Raw genomic sequence first — 21,450 nt, forward strand, 5'->3', positions numbered from 1 at the left:
AATAACAGAGTCTGCTTGATAAGAGAGATAATAGTATTTGCTTTTACTTTTCCTCTGAGCAACGGAAAGGACAAACGAACCAATTAAAACTCCTTATAAAAGCGGAGGCCATGAAAAATCTGTTTCCAGTGAAAGGAAGGACTATTGTGTTTATGGGAAAAATATTTGATTGGAACCAATCATCCATGGCTGTTGTATCCGATGCAAAATGTGAAAGAACTCGACAACTAAACAAAACGCTCCATTGAAATTCGCTGACGTTACATCCTATGAAAGGTTTGTCGGCTTCACAGCTTTTTAACAAATAGCTGATGTGTGGCCAGCGTTGTTTGTGACTTCGTCTATTGAATAAAACATTTTGTTGATATACTTAATACTGATTGTCTACAGACGGATTGGGAATTTGTTGCTAAACCTAGGAGCGCAACGCAGTAGCAAGAAAATTGGAAACGGAGCAATGGAAGTTGCTCCTTTAAAATCACAGTTTTTTTTTATTTATTTATTTTTAATGTAAACTTCCACTTAGAAAGTTTCTACTTGTACTATGAGAATATTAGATAGGAAGAGAGATAGGAGTAGTAGATAGGAAGCGAAAAGGTTTGTTTCTTCGAACTAAGAGAAAAACAAGAAAAATGCAGCTAGTACGAATTGCAGAGAGGGGCTACGGTATCTTAGTGCTAGAGCACTGATCTGTAGCCCATAGGGTCCCTGGTTCGATCTCACAAGGAACGGACATAAACCTGTCACCCAGACATCCGAATCAAACCTAGTTCATTCGATAAACATAACAAAGATATGTTCATGCACAAAAAATAGGTGCCATGGACAACAGAGTAAGTCCCTGGGGCTATTAACCCTATTAGTATAAAGAAAATCGAAGAGGTGCTAGGTATTGGGGCCAATAACGTACTTGAACAGGGAAAATTGGGAGAATGTCGGGAAAATTATCTCCAGAAATCCTCCCATGAACTTTGGACCCCTCTCAAGTGGCCCCGGGTAAAAGCACACATTCCAAATGTGTCTTAAATAATAGTATAGGGGATAAGAAATGTATAGACCAAGTTTTGTATTGATAGATTGAATAGATATGAGGGAAAAACTTGTATACCAATACACGCTTTCCCCTCATACCTATTCTGTCTATCAATACAAAACTTGGTATATACATTTCTTATTTCCTATAATATTTTTCGAGATATATGTATTTGGATTGTGTGCTTTTACCCGGGGCTATTTGAGAGGAGTCCAAAGTTTAAGGGAGGGATTTCTGGAGAGAATTATCCCTGCGATTTTCTTTATACTAACAGGGTTAATGGGCTCCAGGGACTTGTCTATGACACTTAATTTTTTGTACATGAACATATCTTTGTTATGTTTATCGAATGGATTACGTTTGATTCGGATGTCCGGATGACAGGTTTATGTCCTTTTCTTGTCAGCTTCTACCAGGTGAGCTTTGTAGTGCACAAACACCGTGTGCGTGGATTTTCTCGTGACATATTAAATATACTAGTAACGCAGCGGAAAAAAAAGCTTTGCAATTTAATTAAGGTGTAAATAAAAGTTAAATGATGCCGTGTATTAGCGGTTGACGCGAGAATTTTAGACAGGTTAATCTTGTCCATAAATTTTGAACAATCTTAGAAAATCACTCATCTCTATAAGCCCTGTACTCTTATCCATGAGTGGAAAGAAATCATAGAAACGCGAATGCGTTCACCTCCGGTGCTTGGGGTCCCTGGTTCGATCCCAGCTCGCGCCATATGGACTTTGTGGTGGACAAACACCGTGCTCGTGGGTTTTCTCGGGGTTCTCCCGTTTCCTTCCACTTTCTTCATTCTACCGTTTCACTCATCTCTCACCATCATCGTCTCCTTTAGCCTAACCGGCATAACCGTAGGACGTAAAACTTAAAGATAGAAACGCGAATCTCCTATCTGTTTAAAGAAACACACGGTTGCAAAGATACAGCCTTTTAAGGAGATGTGAATCGATATTTTTTGGGGGGGAGGAGGGAGAGAAAGCTCTACTTATTGTTTTTGAAGAATTTTACTTCGTTACTCTTTTGTTTTAATAGTTTAAGAAATGGAATGGCAGATAGATGAGAAGAGACCGCTTACAGAATAGAAGATCGGCAACAATGAATCAGCAGACGAAGGCAGTGTGTTAGGAGGCTTCGTTACAGTTAACAGAGGTCTCACAGTTACGTTACCTCACAGCAAACATTCGTTTTACCTTCTATAAATCTTCTTCTGATTTGAAGCTCGTGCAAAGGGTTCCCATGGATGTTCATGTAATAAACAGATGAAGCTGAAGGCAGTCGGCTTTTGTGTGAATCAAAGAAAGCTTTATAGGAAAGAAACTGCGTATTTTCCCTTTGCTTCAGTTTGTGCAAGCTTTGGCTCAGCTTCATTTGTTTTAATTAAAAAGACGTTACTTTGCTCAACGACTTTTATATTTAGGTAAATTGCTTAAGCTAGCAAAGCGAGTATGAACCAGTTAGTTATCGCAAACTACGCATCAGAATTACCGTCAAATATGTCCTTTTGTTCAGATCGTTATGATCTATTCTTGATATACGAGGGAGCTACAGAAACTAAGATTACAAGGCCGATATTTCTGGAGGTTCGTCTGTTATAGAGAAATGAGAACTGTATAGTAATTTTAATACATAGACTTGGCAACTGTTTAGAGTTTACCTAAAACAGCACTGATTTCAGGTAAACACAAATGGCGACTCGTTTAGAAAAGTGGTCTCGCGAGGAAGTCTTCTCAGTTATTCGATTTTCGTGGGCGAAATATGTAACTGCTGCTGAAATTCAGCGACAGCTGGTAGTGGTTTACGGAGAGACTGAAATGTGGCACAGATTGTTGTTGCAGCTGATAAAAAAAGCATAATTTTGTTGTTTAATTCAATCAATTAATAGGTGTCTGAACTTTGAATATTTTTTCTTTGTTATATGGCAATAATATTTTAGAATCCACGAGACATGGATAAAGATAGGAACGAGTCGAGCTAAATTCGAGTCGATTCAAAGGTAATTTTCTTGAGTCGAGTTCCGAGCCGAGTCGAGTTTGATAAATGGCTCGCTTGTTCAGCTTGTTTTAACTCGTTTTGAAATCATGGGCTGAATAGACTGGAAAGCGAAAGTCATGAGAAATATTAGGAGTGAGGTCATGTGGAACATGCATACTGTAATTTTTACCATCAAGACTGAGACCTGCACGGTTGAATTTTTGAGCCCAAGCAGAAGCCTAGCCCGGGTGCTGATGTCAACCGGTTCGGCTCGGTTCAACTGAGCGAACAGCTCGAGCTGGCTCATGACCCATCGGCTTAATTCGGCTCACCTGGGCCAAACAGCTTTGAACACGTTTGGCCGGTATCCTATACCTTTTAAGATCTTTTGGCTCGAGCCTGAATACTTGCTTCTCCGGAATTCAAACCCAAAACCTCGTGAACGATAATAATAATAATAATAATAATAATAATAATAATAATAATAATAATAATAATAATAATAATAATAATAATAATAATAATAATAATAATAAAGTAGTATCATTGATGATAATTGTATTGCCTACTTGAAGAGAGTACTTGAAACTTCAGCACGGGCGGATCTGGGGGGGAGCAAGCGGGATAATCGCCCCCCTAGAAGATGAAACTTTCTTATTTTATATATAAATAAAACTCATCCCAGAGTCTGGAGCACTTAAAAGTAGATCTAAGTAGTAGTATTACAACCCACCGCTCCCCCCAGAAATCCGTCCTGGGTCCGCCCCTGAACTATACACAGAATTTGGCTCGACTCAACTCGAGCTTAAAGATGTCTTTCGAGCCGAGCCAAGTTTCAAAGAAAATTCGCTCGTGCCCATCCCTAGACATGGAGTTTGTTCTTAATTATCCATTGACCTTATATTTGTGTTCGTCCTCCTAATTGTAATGCAAACATCTCTAATCGCTGCTGATCATTTCATTGTCCTTCGTAAAAGAAACAATTAGAATCTTAGTTTCGTATCGAGGCTTAGTCTAAAGGAAAACCACGATTCAATTGTATTCGTTAAATAGGCATTTGTTTTTCCATTGCAGATACCGTTATGGAAGCTCCGTGCGACATCTCCTCTTCCGATACAATCTGTACAGCTTGCATTGTTTTCTGCCAAGATAATTCTGTAGTTATTTTTTAATTGATACCCCTTTTGCTGTTTTTTATTTTCCTTATAGATAGCTACATTGTTCTCGTGATCAACGTGGGAAACATACAATGCATACAGCGAGCCATTGTATACGCAGCACACTGTTTCTTTCAAAGCGTGAAGCCTCGCTGTGTAAAGATCGTCTGTCTCCCAATTGACGTCTTCGCTTACGAAAACATCACGAATATGCATTTACGCGTACAATAGTTTTTTATTCGTTACTAGAACTTTATTCAACAATGAAAATGTTCTTCACAAGTTTACGATTTATTTATTTATTTACTTTTTCGTCGTTTATGGGATATACAATATAAACGTTTAGTAATTTGAGATTTATTGTAGGCGAATGGTTGATGCCCGTGTCTTTTTGGTTGTATGCGGGATTTTTTCCGGGAAGGGGGGGGGGGACAAGACACCGATTCCGGGGCAGCAAAAGACCGATTCTAAAGGGAGCAAAAGACCGATTCCGGAGGGATAAAGGCACCGATTCCGGAGGGATAAAGACACCGATTCCAGAGGGAGCAAAAGACCGATTCCGGAGGGAACAAAAGACCGATTCCAGAGGGAGCAAAAGACCGATTCCAGAGGGAGCAAAAGACCGATTCCAGAGGGAACAAAAGACCGATTCCAGAGGGAACAAAAGACCGATTCCAGAGGGAGCAAAAGACCGATTCCAGAGGGAGCAAAAGCGATTCCAGAGGGAACAAAAGACCGATTCCAGAGGGAACAAAAGACCGATTCCAGAGGGAACAAAAGACCGATTCCAGAGGGAGCAAAAGACCGAATCCAGAGAGAGCAAAAGACCGATTCCAAAGGGAACAAAAGACCGATTCCAGAGGAAACAAAAGACCGATTCCAGAGGGAACAAAAGACCGATTCCAGAGGGAACAAAAGACCGATTCCAGAGGGAGCAAAAGACCGATTCCAGAGGGAGCAAAAGACCGATTCCAGAGGGAACAAAAGCCCGATTCCAGAGGGAACAAAAGCCCGATTCCAGAGGGAGCAAAAGACCGATTCCAGAGGGAGCAAAAGCGATTCCAGAGGGAACAAAAGACCGATTCCAGAGGGAACAAAAGACCGATTCCAGAGGGAGCAAAAGACCGATTCCAGAGGGAACAAAAGACCGATTCCAGAGGGAACAAAAGACCGATTCCAGAGGGAGCAAAAGACCGATTCCAGAGGGAGCAAAAGACCGATTCCAGAGGGAACAAAAGACCGATTCCAGAGGGAACAAAAGACCGATTCCAGAGGGAACAAAAGACCGATTCCAGAGGGAGCAAAAGACCGATTCTGAGGGAGCAAAAGACCGATTCCGGGAGAGAAAATATGAGGAATAAAAAGAAGGGTAGGTATGACAAAAGAAGCTTTTAGGAAAAAGAAAATCTGATTTTAGTGATCGCTGGGTACAGTTCCGATAAATAATCATCAAATGTATTTATTAACGGTTCTGCTCATTAATCTAAAACAGACGGAAGATTAATGAGTGAATGATAATGATAAAGACCGGATGAAATGAAAGTGTAGGAGGAAACAGAAAATGAAATCTTTGAGTTTAACGTCCCACGGTTATGCGTGTTAAGCTAAGGGAGACGGGAATGATAATGGAAAAATTGGTGGAATGAGATGTGGGAGGAAACGGGAGTACCCCAGGAAAACTTATGGACACGATGTTGTCCACTACAGACTTACTTAGCCGGGGATCGAATAAGGAACCCCATGCTCCAGAGGTAAGCACTCTTCCACTGAGCCACCGCGCTCCCCTTTAGGAGGAAACATGAGAACACCCAGGACACATATTGGCATGGTGTTCTCCAGTTTGAACTCACATGCCTGGGTTTGAACCAGGACCGCTTGACCAGCAGTAAGCATTTTATCACCGAGCCGCCGTGCCCCCAACCAACAGATAAAATGAAAATACAAACTTTACAAAGGACGAAGAATGGTTTAAATTTTCACAGCTTTTGAGCATCACAAAAGAAGTTCACTCTCTCCTAGTGATATCAGAATATTCGCTTGATGTAATTGAGAGCATCCACCCTCCTATGGAACTCCTTAACTGTAAGACAAGCTGTTCCTGAACTCTGATATTAAAGCTATCGATTACCGAACATGGAGGTTTCGAATGCGGTTCCTTTCACTGTGTACTCGTATGAAGCACTTTCTGTTGGTGACTGTCAAAATATGTCCACTTTCACAATTTGATTACTAACTTCTTTTGTTTCTTAAGTTACACACTAGTTTATTGACACTATTTCCAACCTATCATCTGACAGAAACATTAATTTCTGCAGAGAATCAATTCTTCAGTGATATTTTCTTTTTAATTAGTCGTGCGTTTGACGTTCAACTTATTATGGAGGCTACTTTCTTACTGGAAATTCAGCCAGAGATGTCCCATTCTGGTCGCTAGGTGTGGATATGTTTAAAAAGGCATAGATCGTGTAGTATTTTCGTCCTCAGCGCTCTTTCTTGACACTTTCCTTAAGCAAATTGATTAGATTCAGTTAAGAGCATAAGTTTCATAGTCACTGTGTGAGGTGAGTATAGCTTCAAAATAAATACAGTTTCATTGCTAACAAATTGGATTTCTACATATGATTCTGGTTACATCATGCATCTTTTATAATTTAAATGTACAAGTGGATAATTGACTTTCGAGTGCTGTGTGTTTAAAAATTTTTAAAAAGTCTCAAATTTCCTTGGGTGAAAAAATGGTAAGGTTTTATTATTTTCAGTCAAAATGTTAAACATGCAGTATTTCTATCGCGCGGGTATTCGTTTAATTTTAGAGTTTATGGATCGAATCGGGAAGTCCCGGTTTCAAGTCTGTTGGCGGGCCATTCTAAGATTTATCACTCTTCCTGGACAAATGTCGTTAAATATACTTAAATTTAGCCTCTGGTTACCTTCCTTTCCCATTATTTTCATTGTTGTTAATTGCAGTAATTCCAGTGTTAGTTGGCTGAAATTAAATGCAGAAATAAATACGCAAGTTATAATAATCCAGTCGTAGGTTTATTAATGATATAGCAACCCTACTACAAACTTGAAACTATCAATATGTGAGATTTGTAATTCCGATCAAATGTGTTGTATCAAATTCTAGTGAAAGCACTGTTTGGCCTTGTGCCCAGTGCAGTCTTCTCTTTCTCTATTCCATGCAGAGCACTCGTTTCCTCTCTAGAGCTGTTCTCCAACTTTTTTTTTCTTTCTCCGTGATTTTGCTCTTCTGTTTTCGGTCGCCTTTTACTCCAGTTGCATCGTTGCCAACAACAGGAGACTTTCTCTGCTCTATTTGGCAACACTACTGACATCTTCAGGGAAAAGTAGAATTCATTACTGTGAAGGCAATGCGAACGCTATACTTATGTCAATTAGGTGGTGGGTGTTAACCAAGACATTTCTTCTAAAGTTTAAGATCTACAAGTGAAATTCCATCACAACTTTCTTTCCATGTTTTGGTGTACATCTGTCAATCGTACCAACTCGATGGGGAATTTATCTTCAGATTGTGTTCTTATCTAGACTGAAATTCGAGTGAATCTTTTAGTTTGACATCAAACATTATTCCCTATAGGAGGACGACGATGGAGAAGGTTGCCTATCAGTTAGGGGTTGAGAGTGTCTCGTATCTTGAACTGTGAAGTGTCGTCTGTGAAGATGTATTTGTTTCTATTGGGAAAGATCTGTCTCGTCTCGGCTGTGGGCAACCGTATTGCCAAATGATAAACTAGGAAAAACAAAAGACGTACAACAAATGAAATGAAATGGAATTTCTAGTTTTAAGGCCCACGGTAATGCCCTCTAGGGCAAAGGAAATAATTGCACAGTTCTGCGAACTAAATGATGCCCGGGACATTTTGGTCGTTTCTTAAAGATTTTGGGGCATTGAGTTCAAAAATAAAGACAGAATTTGCCCATCACGTCACGTTTTCTTTTTTTAAAATCATTATTATTATTATTATTATTATTATTATCGTAGAAGCGCCGAATAGGGGTTTCAAAAGATTAGTAAAGTTTCACGGTGACAGCCCTGGCGATGTCCCTAATTGTCACAGGGACATGAATAATGCCTCGTTGGAAATCTTATGGAACACAGATTCCAACGAGGTATCATTAATGACAATGCATGATTATGATATTACTGGTGGAATGAGAACGTAGGAGAACACGGAGAAAACCTACACAGTAATATTGTCCACTCAAACACGCATGACTCGAGTATGAAACACGGACATTTCACACCAGAGGTGAGCGCCTTACCATTCAGCTACCATGCCAAAACGGTACCTACAACAGCATCGGTGTATACGTTACGCATATTGCGAGGTGCATTGCAGGAATGACGTCTTGACTGCTTCTGAATTAAGTGTTTTAGACATGACATCTTTAAGTTTTATGTCCCATGGTTCTTCCGGTTAGGCTAAAGAAGACGGTGATGATGAGAAATGAACGAAATGGTGGAATGAACAAAGTCGGAGAAAACGGGAGAACCCCGAGGAAGTCGACGCAAAATACTGTTTGTCCACCACAAAGCTCAGTTGGCGCGAACTGGGATCGAACCAAGGACTCCGTGCACCAGAGGTGAACGCTCTAGCACTGAGCCACCGCGACTCCCTTAAGCGTTTTAGAATCACTCGATGTATGACAGAGAAGCCAGACTTTATATAAATAAAATAGACAAACAAAAAAATGAAATCTTTGAGTTTAACGTCCCACGATTATGTCTTTAGGCTAAAGAAGACGATGATTAAAGGAAGTGAATGATGATGGAATCATTGGTGGAATGAGAAAGTGGAATGAAACGGGAGTACCTCGAGAAAGGCCACGGACACGATGCTGTTCTCCAGAAACTTTGGCGGGGATCGAACCAGGGACCCCACGCACCATAGATAAGCACTCTACCACTGAACCTCCGTACCCCCAAATAGACAAACAGTCTCAACTATAGTTTACAATACTGCTCATTGGCTGAAGTTAGTGCAATGCATGATTTTTCTTGATCCTCCTTCCTCATCATGATTCCATCCCTTCGTTCGATTCATTAACATAAGATCTTGTTTCATTATGGAATATTGAACACTACACCTTTTCTGATGAACCACGTTGTAGATATACAATACAGTCCTAGGCTAACAGCTGTGTGCAAGAAATACACAAAATAGATTTCTTTTTATCTGCAATTTGCCGCCTTCCTTATTTAAAGAAGGCTTGGAATTCTCATCTTGTAAAATGTAATTCGCTTTTATTTTTATGTACATAAAATTTTCAAAAACCCAGAAAAGAAATAGTAATTGTGGCTTACATTTATCTGTTTAGTTGTTTTGTCTCTCATTGTCTGTGGGAAGAGAGCGACGCCAGTGCGTGACACGGTTTCCAGCAGCTACTGCAGATGACACTCGTGACCCCCAACGGGATTTTGGGTACCGTTTTGTAAACTGCATGACAGAATTCACATATACTCAACTGGGAATGTATTTGCATGTGTGCATCTGAAACTTTGAAGAGTTGGATTATTTCGCGAGGTTTCGTCAGAATTCTTGTTTCGTGGAATTTTCATGGTTTCATCAATTTCTTCCGAACTTGAACTCGTTATCTACAACTTACAGCGTTCGGAGCTCCGTCTAGGAAATATAGTTAGTATAGAATGAGGGGGAAGTGGGTTCGAATTCCGGGAAGATCATAAAGTGCTGTGAAGCCGCGTCTTACATAGCCTCAGTGGTGAAAATGGATGCTAAACTCCAAATGAATCAAGTTGTAAAATTCTTCCCTTTTCTTTGTATTTTGTCTGAAAGAAAGTTCCCCTTTCATGTCTAACCTTTTACCATGACAGTTAGTAAATATGGCGAATCTCGGGATTGGAATCTGCGACAGGAATTCCAGGAGTCTCGTGGTCAACACTTGTGTGATGTGATTCATAGTATGAAAACTATAAATTGATAAAGAGATTGTACGAACACAACGAAGAGCAATTATCAATGTTCAGAGATACACAAATCATTATATAATATACTTCGATAATAAATATGCTTTAAATCTTGTTATATCTTATATCACACGTTTTGTGGATCTCTATTGGCGCCGAAAGATTCTGATAACTTTTAGATTAAATTATCAAAAAAATCAGGCCGCAAATTTTGTACGTAAATTTACAAAATGAGATGAAAAAAATCTTTCCGAGATTCCAGATGATATGACATGAAAAGGAATTTTTCAAGAATTGAGACGAGATACAGGAGTTTTACAAAATTTACGAGACGAGATAACCTTATTTCTCATGTCGTGACCAACCCTCTTCACTCGGCTCCATTTTTACTAAATGTTTGCGTATGTGGCTTAACTACGGATGACTCTCGGATTCTATTCCCGGTGCAAGTTCACATGGTTCGAACTCCATTTTAAGCCCTAGGTCTACGTCTTGTATACCCTTGGTGCTGAAAAGAGATGCTAAATTAAAAAGCAACCAATCAATCGGGCTCCGCTTTGCTATGCTTACCCGAGTTTGCGCTTCATTTATTGACCTCAAGGTCAGTTGATCAGTACAATCCATCTCACGTGTTCAGACATCTCTATTCGGGATTAAATCACTATTTCATTCGTTTAAATCAAAATGAGATCTAGGGAGGGAGGAGGGGCAATTGCCCCCCAAGAGTTTGAGGAATACATATACATTAATAGATTATCTACTAATATACTAGTACAAAACGTGAAAGTCTTATGTCAGTAATGCTCTTGCCCCCCTCAAGCGAAGTCTGAAGTGACGCCCCTAAGTAGGTCTGAAATAGTAGGTAGATAGTAGCTGATAGAGACAAGACATTTTTATTATAATTTCTTCTTTCGCTGGTATTTGTAGAAGAAAAGAAGGCATGTTGTTGTCAAAGGAACAAGATGTTTCTAATAACGCTCCAAATATTGAAAAAAAGAAATGAAATGCCAGAGGTATACATTGAATGGAAGAAGAAGCCAAATTCCAGACTGAGATTTCTTCAGAGAATATTCCCATCCACCCATTGCTTTGTGTTCCCAGCCGAGCAACTACTAAACTAAGGGAAAAATATAATTGAAGGTTGTTGCAAAGGTTAATTATTCAATGTAACATTTTTCATTGTTTTATGTAATAGTTAAATGTTCCTTAATTGCTATTATTAAAATAAACAAAATTGAAATAAATAATTAGGGTTATTATGGTCTACAAAAGAAGCCGGTGTATCAAGGAGGGGAAGCATCTTCTTCATGTTCACCATTGCAACATCAACAATGTTTATATATACAAGCAAAGGACAAGTCAGTAGATACAGTAAATAGCATTAATAGGAGGTTCAGTTGTTTGTGTGTTTGTATTTGGTGTCATTTCAGTCCCCGATATCCGTGCTTTCTCAGCAGCTGCTGGATTTTGTTAATTGAAATTCAGCTCCAGCAACGAAGTTGTATGAAACGTGGACCTAAAGTTTAAGTGAAATCCGAACCCTACAATGTTGTGTTCAATGGTCTCTCACCGGGAGTCGACTCGGGACCCCTGGGTCAAAGGCTTGCGCTAGTCATTAGACTAATGGGGTGGTCCATCAACTGCTGGACTGAATGGGCAAAGATAAATGTTGTGATATGATAAATGTTGTAAAGTACATTCGTGCTTCAGGTCTTCGTATGAATCTGTGTACTGCATGTGTAGTTAAAACAAAGTCCTTGCTACTTTGATTTGACTGATAGCTTAAACTTATTATGCGGATAAGAAAACTGAAGGTCCCACATGGTTGATACGCTAATAAGTGGTATAAAGGCAGAGTTCTACAATTTTCAGTACTCTCACGTAGGTAGGATAATACCGTCAACACTAGACTATACTCGGTTGCCATTGCTCCCTTTCTTGGTTAAGAGGTTGGGCGAACCTCTGAGCCGCATTGTATACGGCAGTAGGTCTGGGCCTGGAACTGAATCCGAGCTGTCGAGTTCGCAGGTAGCCGCCTTAGTATTTCCATGTTTGAAGTATTTTTTTCTTTACTTACTTATGTCTACAAACAGAAGGTGAGTAGCATAATTGAGTAGTCTGGGGCTCTAGTTCAACAATCGTTAGTTCGAGTTCAGCTGACAGAAAATGCCTTGGTGGTCGTTTCATTATTCATTCCATTGGCCTAATTTGTTTCCTGTCGTAACGCTTAGGCCATAGAACATAAGTGTGGAATATTGAACATCGAGGAAATTAGTGATAACGTGAAGTTATGGTCAGACTTTCCGGTATTGGCGCAACACTGTGCGGCAGTTATTGGGTAGCTGCTTGAATTAAGAGCAGCGAATCTGATCTGGAAAACCATGCATAACGAGAATAGAAACTCATGTGCTGAGAGCACATTAACCAATCAAAGGCTATAGCCCACCCTGGACTATATTCATGAGTCGCTTCGCATTGAGCTCGTCCACTGCATGACATTCTCCAGTCACACGGCTGTTGTTGATAGAGCTACAGTGCTAAATCTGGGCTGTAAGATGGGTGCTGCATCTTCTCGAAACCACAGTCTTCTACTGCAACCGTGTGGGCTGGAGCATTATCATGCAGGATGGGAGTTGATGCGCAGGAACTGATTCAAATTATTTCCTCCCGTCAACTGACGTAACTAGTCAGTTTAAACTGATTAAATATTTCTCCTATTTATTGTACTATGTGCCACGAACGCCATATCACCAATGGTGCGAAATTTCAATGTTACGTCAGAAATTTTTGGAATACCCTCGTACTTCTATTTTTGGTGCACACCGCTTCCTTCTGATCGCTATTGACATTTGTCCTTTTCAACATTTATTTTTATTCCATATCGTTCGCTTTCTTTTCTCATCTTTTCTATTATCGTGTTAATTTTCTGTCGAGATTATGCAACAATAGTCATGTTATGTGCAAACTGAATACGTGAAATCTTGTTGTCTCCGACTGACAGCATTGTTTATTATATAAATGCTTCTTCACTATCTTTTCTACACTTATAACACTAAAGAATGTAGTTGTCTATTTGCATTCAGTTGTGTAACTCCATTATTTGCCCGTTGAAAGAGAAAAATTAAGGAAATCAACTGAAATCTTGGGCTAAAGCAGGTGAGTGATGTGAATGAATATGTATGAATTGGTGGAATAAGAATGGGGAAGAACTCCTACAAGTACAATGTTGGTCGCCACAAACTCATTTATATGGCATCGAATAAGGAATACCTAATACGCTACCACTGAGCCATCCTCTTAAGGAATTAGGGATGGTTAGCCAAGTTTCAAACTGTCAACAATTTATTATTGGAGATTTAGTTGTGTTCCGTTTCTTGGTAGAAACTGTCGAGGAATGAAGTAGAAAACTGATTTATTGTCATGTATGTATGTGTGATACCAGAAACGTAAAGAAATGCTTAGCTGACGTTGCAAGTGTTAATTTGGTGAACTTGAGATTAGCATCTGAGACATTGCATGGCGAGTAAACAGAACAGAACAATCAGAGGAATTGTATTTACGTATGCGTAACATTTGTCACAAGCATTTGTTATGCAAGAGAGAAGGGCAAATTGAATAAACTTTTATTCTTTTAATGCGTTGAATCTAAATTAATAACAGAAACAGCGTACAATGGAAATTCCTGTCTTCCTGCTTTGATATCGTTGTGCAACATAACTTGCAGTCTGTTTAACCATGAATCACGAACGAGAACTAATAAGCACGGCCTTCCATGTTGAAAGCCTGTCTGAACAGAGAATTATGATTACCATCGTTACGATTAGAGAAAGTCTCTGTGTTCTCAAAAAGAAGTACCATTGATCATGCGAACAGTATTTTGTAGAGATCCATGTTAGCACAAAATGCTCCCAAGTACCACTGAAAAAAAGTGTGTCTCGCATCGAAGAGTGTTCTTAAAACTTAGGAATAGCGAGAGCTAAGAATGGATTGGAAAAGTTATTTGCAAATCCAAAGCCCACTCAACATTACAAAACAGTCTTTTTAACTATTTATAACTTTGTGCATAAAATAAACTCGTTGACCAAACATGTTCGAAAGTCGCGAGTCCAGCTCATCGGCACAACCAGCGTCGAGCTCACTCATTGAGCATCAGTGGATAGTGAGCCTGAACCTCAGTTTAAGCAAGCGTGAGAGCCTCATTGCGATTAGTAAGAGTAAGTTCTTTGAATATTGAGAGCTTGAGCCCGAATGATCCCCGACTGCAGATTGTTGTGAACCGCCCATAGAAAATGATGTTCCTGTTAGTATTGCGTAATATTTGTTCCCGCTAGTATTCTTAAATTCTCAGGAATTCAGCCAACGGTCGTAGCTTTTTATCTTCCACTGTTAGATTCGAGTGTACGTAATATGGATTGATAGAGATATCTAGAACTGTAAATAGCGTTTGTTTCTCCTTACGAGAAATTGTACAATAATTTGTATCTTTGTGAGTGGTGAGAACCACAATGAGAATCTGACAACGTTGGAGCATAAATCAAAGCAAGAGACAGATAACATTGTTTGGATCGTTGGATATGTAAGAAAACCAATAAATAATTCGTGACCATAAGGTAATTAACAACCAGTATAACTAGTGGATTAAGTAGCATTTTTTCCATCAACAATAAAATACCAGGTAAATTAACTGATTTCAAGATTCTGTGCAAAATATTGTTGATTTAAGTGTTGTGAAAATATTGAAGGTGTTCGTTTATTTCAAGTGAAATGCTTTGAGTGAAATAGCTTTTAAGAAAGTGCACTTTCAGAATAATGCTTTCAACAATTCATTTGTGCCTCTGTTCCATCATAACTTTCCTAAAATTTATCAAATTTTAATGAAACTTGGTGACTTTTTTAAAGTTAGAACCAGAAACTGCATAATTTATACTGTTTACCAAACATTGTTATTGTCATCGAGTCTACGAGGCTCACGTGGGCAGGTCATGTAGCCAGAATTGAAGAAAGTAGAAAAGCCTTCAGGTTTTGACTGGAAATCCAATCGGAAAACGACCATTAGGGGCAAATGGGAGGATAATATTAAGATGGATCTCACATAAATAGGAATAGGAATAGAAGATGAATCTCGTAGAAATAGGAATACAAAGTAGAAACTAAATTCAGTTGGCTAAGGATAGAAGTCAATGGAGAGCTTTTGTGAGCGCGGCATTAAACCTCCGAGTTCCATAGGCCATAGAATTAATTAGAAAATACCCTACGTGTATGGCTTGATACCTAAATCCGTGAAGAATGAGGGCCAATATGAACCCCAAGTTAATGCAGTATGATATATATAGTTTTTATGAATGCCCACTGATGCCGATTGGATGGAAATTTGTTTGAGGATAGAAAGGTTAGAAAGGGAATCATAACTTGCAAATTTCGACTTATACCTAATGGGATAATAAGATTTGTAGAAATTGATAAATTTCATGAAGTGTATCATAATTTTCTTTTTCTTACCAGTTATCAACATTAAAAAAAAATTTTGTATGCTACCGGTTAAATTATACGAAAGAGCAAATGTAGCTTAATCATCAATGACCAGCAAATACTAGTACTGCTGCAAAGAGGAAATTTGAGCAGTATACTTCCTTTATCACGAAATCAATGGATAAGAGTTTTTAAATTTTTCTTTCTAAAGTACATAATTTAAGATCCGGTTAAATTTTATGCCAATACTAGAGTATCTTACAAATCTCTTCTATTAGAGAGATGAAAAGTTTCATTAAAAGAAACTAAAAACTTGTTTAATCATTTTCGAAATTTCCACTCTTTAAGGGAAGAAAGGGACAGTTTATACAATATTCAGATTTTCCTTTCTTCCTTGGTTTAAGTTGAGCTGTGAAATTCCAAACACAAATTATTAATTTAAAATAAGGAACTATAGTGTCTCAGCGTTTCCAAAATTTCCGATTCTTTCTTTTTTGAAAAAATGATTTGGGAATGAAATGAAATCTTTCAGTTTAACGTCCCACGATTATGGCGGCCAGACTAAAGGAGACGGTGATGATGAGAAATGAATGAAAGAGTAGAATGAAGAAAGTGGGAGGAAACGGGAAAATCCAAAGAAAACCCCCGCACACGGTGTTTGACCACGACAAAGATCATTTGACGCCTGCTGGGATCGAACCATGGACCGCACGCACCAGAGTGGAAAGCTCTGCCACTGAACCACCGCGTGCCCACTCTTGATTTGGATGTGGGAAATTTGTGATATAAAATTTTGATTGAAAATGAGCCAACACATGTTTCTGTACTTTCAGAAATTCCACTCCTAAAAGAAAAAAAAAAGGGGGGATAATTTCTACAATATTCAAACTCTTCCCATGCGAAGAACTGGCATTTCTGCGAATGGTCTATAAGTAAGCGTGGGATAAAACTCTCAAGTGTGTCTGCTGCAACTGAATTTCCGTTTCACTTGAAAATTAATGCGTGATTATGCAGAGATATTATTATATCAATTGTAGGGAGAAGGAAATTTAATGCTTTTTTTTTTTTTTTTTTGACTAATTGTAACGAGAGAAGGAGAGAGTTTCTATTGGACGAACGAGACACGTGATTCTGAAACTGATTATCAGTTTATGACGCAATAGAAGATGGCTTCTGTTAATAAGAAGGTTGGGAAGTATAAATAATCCTATGAAAAAAAAAAAAAGAAAAGAAAAAGAACACGATTTGCAAACCACGTTGGCAAATAACAAACCATTTATTAATTTTGTATATTCCAACAAGGAAACAGGATTTGGTTATTCCGGAAATCAAAGCTGTTTGCTTGGTTATGAAACTGCGATTTCGTGCAGGCCACAAATTATTTTTGATTATATTTTTTTCCCTTTCCTGTTGGAGAAGAGGGACCAGTTCCAGCGTGTAATGACAACGTCTGTTGTTTAATGAGAAGCAACCGTGGTGTCCGTTGGAGGGAGAAGAATTATCTTGAATGAATGAACAAAAAGTTGTTTGTTTCTTTCAATTGGCCTCCAATTATTGTTGTAATTTCACGCCTTTTATTTGTATTTGTAAACTTGATTAACAAGTGATATAAGGAAGCGAAAAGGAGATTTAACTGGAGGAGTTCATCTTGCGGAATGACATTGTGAATTCGCAAATTGTCGGGCTCCCACGTAGCTTAAGTAAATGGATGTTATTAGCACTTTCCAGGAGGGAGATTCCAGGAGCTCTTGTGGGTTGGATCCGTAGATTCGCTTTTCATTTAGCCTCGGTGCTGGAAGGCGAATTTAAGCGTTTCAACCTTGCGCCATCTTTGATTTTTTTTTTTTTTTTTTTTTTTTTTTTTTTTTTTTTTTGCCCAACGAAGTATTCCGCTCTTTTCTTTTAAATTAACTGAAATTTTGTTGATTCCTTCAAGTTAGTTTAAATGTCCCTTGTTATTTGTTGCAAGATTTTGAGAAATTATCTTTCAATGAAAATATGGTCCTCTTTGTCTACAGTTTAGAGTTCAAACTCTACTTCTGAAAGCTCATAAAATTTTGTCGCTACAGTTACTTCAAAATGTTGTAACTCGTTACCCTGCATCGTTATTTCCGTTACGTTACTTCACAATATTCACTTGAGCAACGCTCGCTATACATACTGCACCAATAGGCTTACTTGAAAATAGTAGGAATTACCAAGTATGTGATGCATACAATTCTGAACTTTTTGAATCAATGCTAATGATATTCTGTGGTGAATCAATGCAAGATTGCAAGATTCTTGGCTCGATCCCAGCAAGTACTTGTACTTTATGTAAAAAGTTCATTTGGATAAGAGATCATATAGCTAACTAACTAACTCTATGGCCTATGGAACCCGGAGCTTCAATGCCGCGTTCACAAAATCTTTCCATTGAATTCTGTCTTTAGCCAACTAGATCCAGTTTCTACTTTGTATTCCTATTTCTGCGAGATCTATCTTAATATTGTCCTCCCATCTGTCGTTTTCCGATTGGGTTTCCACTTAAAACTTTGAAAGCGTACTTATTTTCTTTCATCCTGGCTACATGACCTGTACACCTAAATCTCCTAGACTTGATGACCCTTACAATGTTTGTTAAACCGTATAAATTATGTAGTTCCTCGTTATGAAGTTTCCATTACTTCCCTTTCCAGTTTCTTTGGAAATTCTACAGAATAGGTTTTTCTCTTTAGTTTTCATCATGTTATGTTTCACAATTTATATTTGAAAGTGACCAGTGATTGGTTGTTGGTCTCATTGCACAAGTATCCTACCGCAATATAACCCCTACTAAAATGATAATGTCACATAAAGATATCTGAATTTATCCTGCATTTTGTGATAATAAATGCAATAAATATAATATTTAACAACAGATATAGCTTTATTTCAACCTCACCCGTATTTGGACATATAGTATTTACTGCGCATGCGTATGCGTTCGCGCGCTACCCCACTCATTTAAAATTATTGTAGAAGGCAGGGTTACATGGCGACGATGTGTGGCAGTAATCCATTTTCGTCTCGTGTTATTAAACACAAAAAAGGACAACAGGAACAATGGCAATCTCGTTTATATAATGATTTAAGAAAATACATATTTCCAACATAGCAGTAGTCAGTGCGTTAATTATTATTTTCCAACCAACTGTAGCCTTACACTTTGGAGATTATGCGACGACAGTAAGCTAGCAGACGATCCGCTGCCGAAGCACGTGTGAGCCGCGAAGTAATACATTTCGCTTTGTTTACGTCTACTTTGTTCTAAGGCTGGAAAGACTTTTGAAAGGAAGACGATTATTCAATTCATACCGAACTTGCTAATTTTGGTATGTTATAAACTAGTCGTGGAAAAATTAGGCATTAGCCTGTGGAGCTGTTGTCTTTGGAGTAGCAGGTCTGTTCACTCCCAACTGGAGAACGCAAATAGTCATGGATTTGGATGTCAAGTAAGGTCAAATGCATGCAATTAAGTTTATGATTCTTTTCTCCGTTTGTTGATCTTAGCAAGCGAATCTGACAACTTCTAGAGACAGTAACAGGATGTAGGCGGTGGCAGCGGTTGACGAAGCGGGTGGCCCTTCCATCTCGTAAGCAGCAGATTGTCACACGCCACGGAGGTTGGATGAACTATGAAATGACCCCGGACGGGAACTTCAAATCCGATGGCGTTTTGTATTTTCTTCTTCCCAGAAACAATGTAGAAATAAAGCTGTTTTTTAGTTACAACTGAAGAGAAAAGACTAAGTGTACGCTTCGAAATGTTTTCACGTTTCTTAAAATATGTATTACGAAAACCAAACAACAGTAAACTATTTATCTGTGTAAGTTTTAGCTTGTAAAGTACTATTTTAGCCATACATAACGAGATGTTTATGTGAATATTTTATAAATTAGGAGTATATTATGTAACATTGCCTTTTGATAAGGACAAACATTGTGCCCATTGGTTTTCTCAGGATGTTCCCATTTTCTTCCACACACTGTCATTCTACCAATCACCAGATACAGTTCAGAGGCCAGAGAGTTTTATACTAGATATTTAACAACAACAACAATAACAATGGAAAGGATTTAGGAAGGTATCGGCCAGGGCCTATTTAGTAGGTACCATCCCGGCATTTGCCTGGGTAGAACTGAGGAAAACCGTGGAAAACCTGAGTCAGGATGGTCGGCAGCGGGAATCGAACCCGCGACCTCCCGAATGCGAAACCAACACTCTACGACTTGAGCTACTTCGCTCGGTATTCCATTATCATTCAGTTTCTTTAATCATCCGTCTCACGTTCCCCTAAAGGTGTAATCGTGAAACATTAAAGTGAAAAGTTTTGTGTCATTTTTCGATAAGAACATAGAAATAAGCAACAGTGGCTCAGTGGTAGGATGCTTACTACATGTGCAAGAGGTTTCTGGTTCGACTTCAGGCCAGGTAAGTGTGTGGTAGACAACACCACGTCCGTTGATTTTCTCGTTTGCTCCCACAATGTCATTCGATCAGTTCCTTTCACAACGTTCACCGTCTCATGTAGCCCACAATGCATAATCGTGCGACATACAATTAAAGATTGCGTTTCATTTTTTTTTTTTCGGAGAAACTTCTTGCTAAGAAAATGTTATGAAATGAAATCTTTCAGTGTAGCGTCCCACGATTACGCCCTTAAAGCTAAGAGAAAGTGAATGATTAAGGAAAGCGAATGATGACGGAATAATCAATGGAATGATAATGTGGGAGGAAACAAGAGCAACCCGAGAAAACATAGTGTTGTCCACCACATACTTACTTGGCCGGAGATCGAACCAGGAGAACCCACGCACCAGAAGTAAGCGCTCTACCACTGAGCCACCATCTTCATAAGAATAAGTGTTTATCAAAATGTCACTTTTTCACGCGCTACGCGCCGTTGTACTTCTTTTGTACAGAGGGGAGTTAAATATGAGTATTCATTAACAAAAATTAGAGAATTTTGAAAATTGATCCATTTCGTTAAGAGGCCTCATCCCGGCGAAATTAAAATACCGCTAATTTTACAGTAATTATGTGATATCTTCAAATAGATAAAAGATAATCGAAATGTGGAACAAGAGCGCCCTAGACAATATTATTTTACATGAGAAACCGTTATCTTCGACTCACTTATCTGCTTTCGATTTCGAGCCATTTTGAAAATCGGCATTTATTTTCGCGTTTCTAAACAGTTGAAAACGAAAAGCTACTAGGTGGCTTGTGATAACGGTACCTCACGCAAAATAATATTGTCTAGGGCGCTCTTGTTCCACATTTCAATTATCTTTTATTTATTTGAAGATATCACATAATTACTGTAAAATTAGCGGTATTTTAATTTCGCCGGGATGAGGCCTCTTAAGAAATAAATCACGTTTCGCAGTTTATGACATCATCAAGCTCAGTGTTTCAAGTTTATGTCCTAATGAAATTCTTTAAAAAAAAAAAAAAAAAAATGATCTATTAATTTAATAAGGTTTTCCAACTGGTAAAGGGCTCTCTTTCCAAAATTGTCAGTTTGTCGTTAAGAGGCGCGCACCCAGAAATGATTGTTGGGGGGTTTAAAGTTCAAAGTATATAGTCTCCCCGTGAGTACTCCCCATGTGATGTCAAACCACAAGTATATTAGTCTTTAGAAATTACAAAGTTTCTTTTACGGGTCGAAGCCCGGTGGATCATCCCAAGGGCGCCGATTTCTCTGTAAATTTTGGGGGGGGGGGCATTCAGATTCAGAAGGTATATGGATTTTAAGACAAATTGCATTGAAATTATGCAAAATATTTATATTCATAAATACAATACGGGGGCCCACGTGTGCTTTTGGGGGGGC

The 21,450-nt window shown here is 38.6% G+C and overlaps 1 protein-coding gene across 6 annotated transcripts in view; it reads left to right on the top strand.

The window, feature by feature from the left end:
- Window positions 1-21,450, top strand: part of Rhp (GTP-Rho-binding protein rhophilin) — a 390,041-nt gene that overhangs the window by 295,446 nt on the left and 73,145 nt on the right. The window lies entirely within an intron of this gene.

Source organism: Thermobia domestica, chromosome 2 (assembly GCF_964235325.1).
Source record: "Thermobia domestica chromosome 2, izTheDome1.hap1.1, whole genome shotgun sequence".
Classification (NCBI taxonomy): domain Eukaryota; kingdom Metazoa; phylum Arthropoda; class Insecta; order Zygentoma; family Lepismatidae; genus Thermobia; species Thermobia domestica.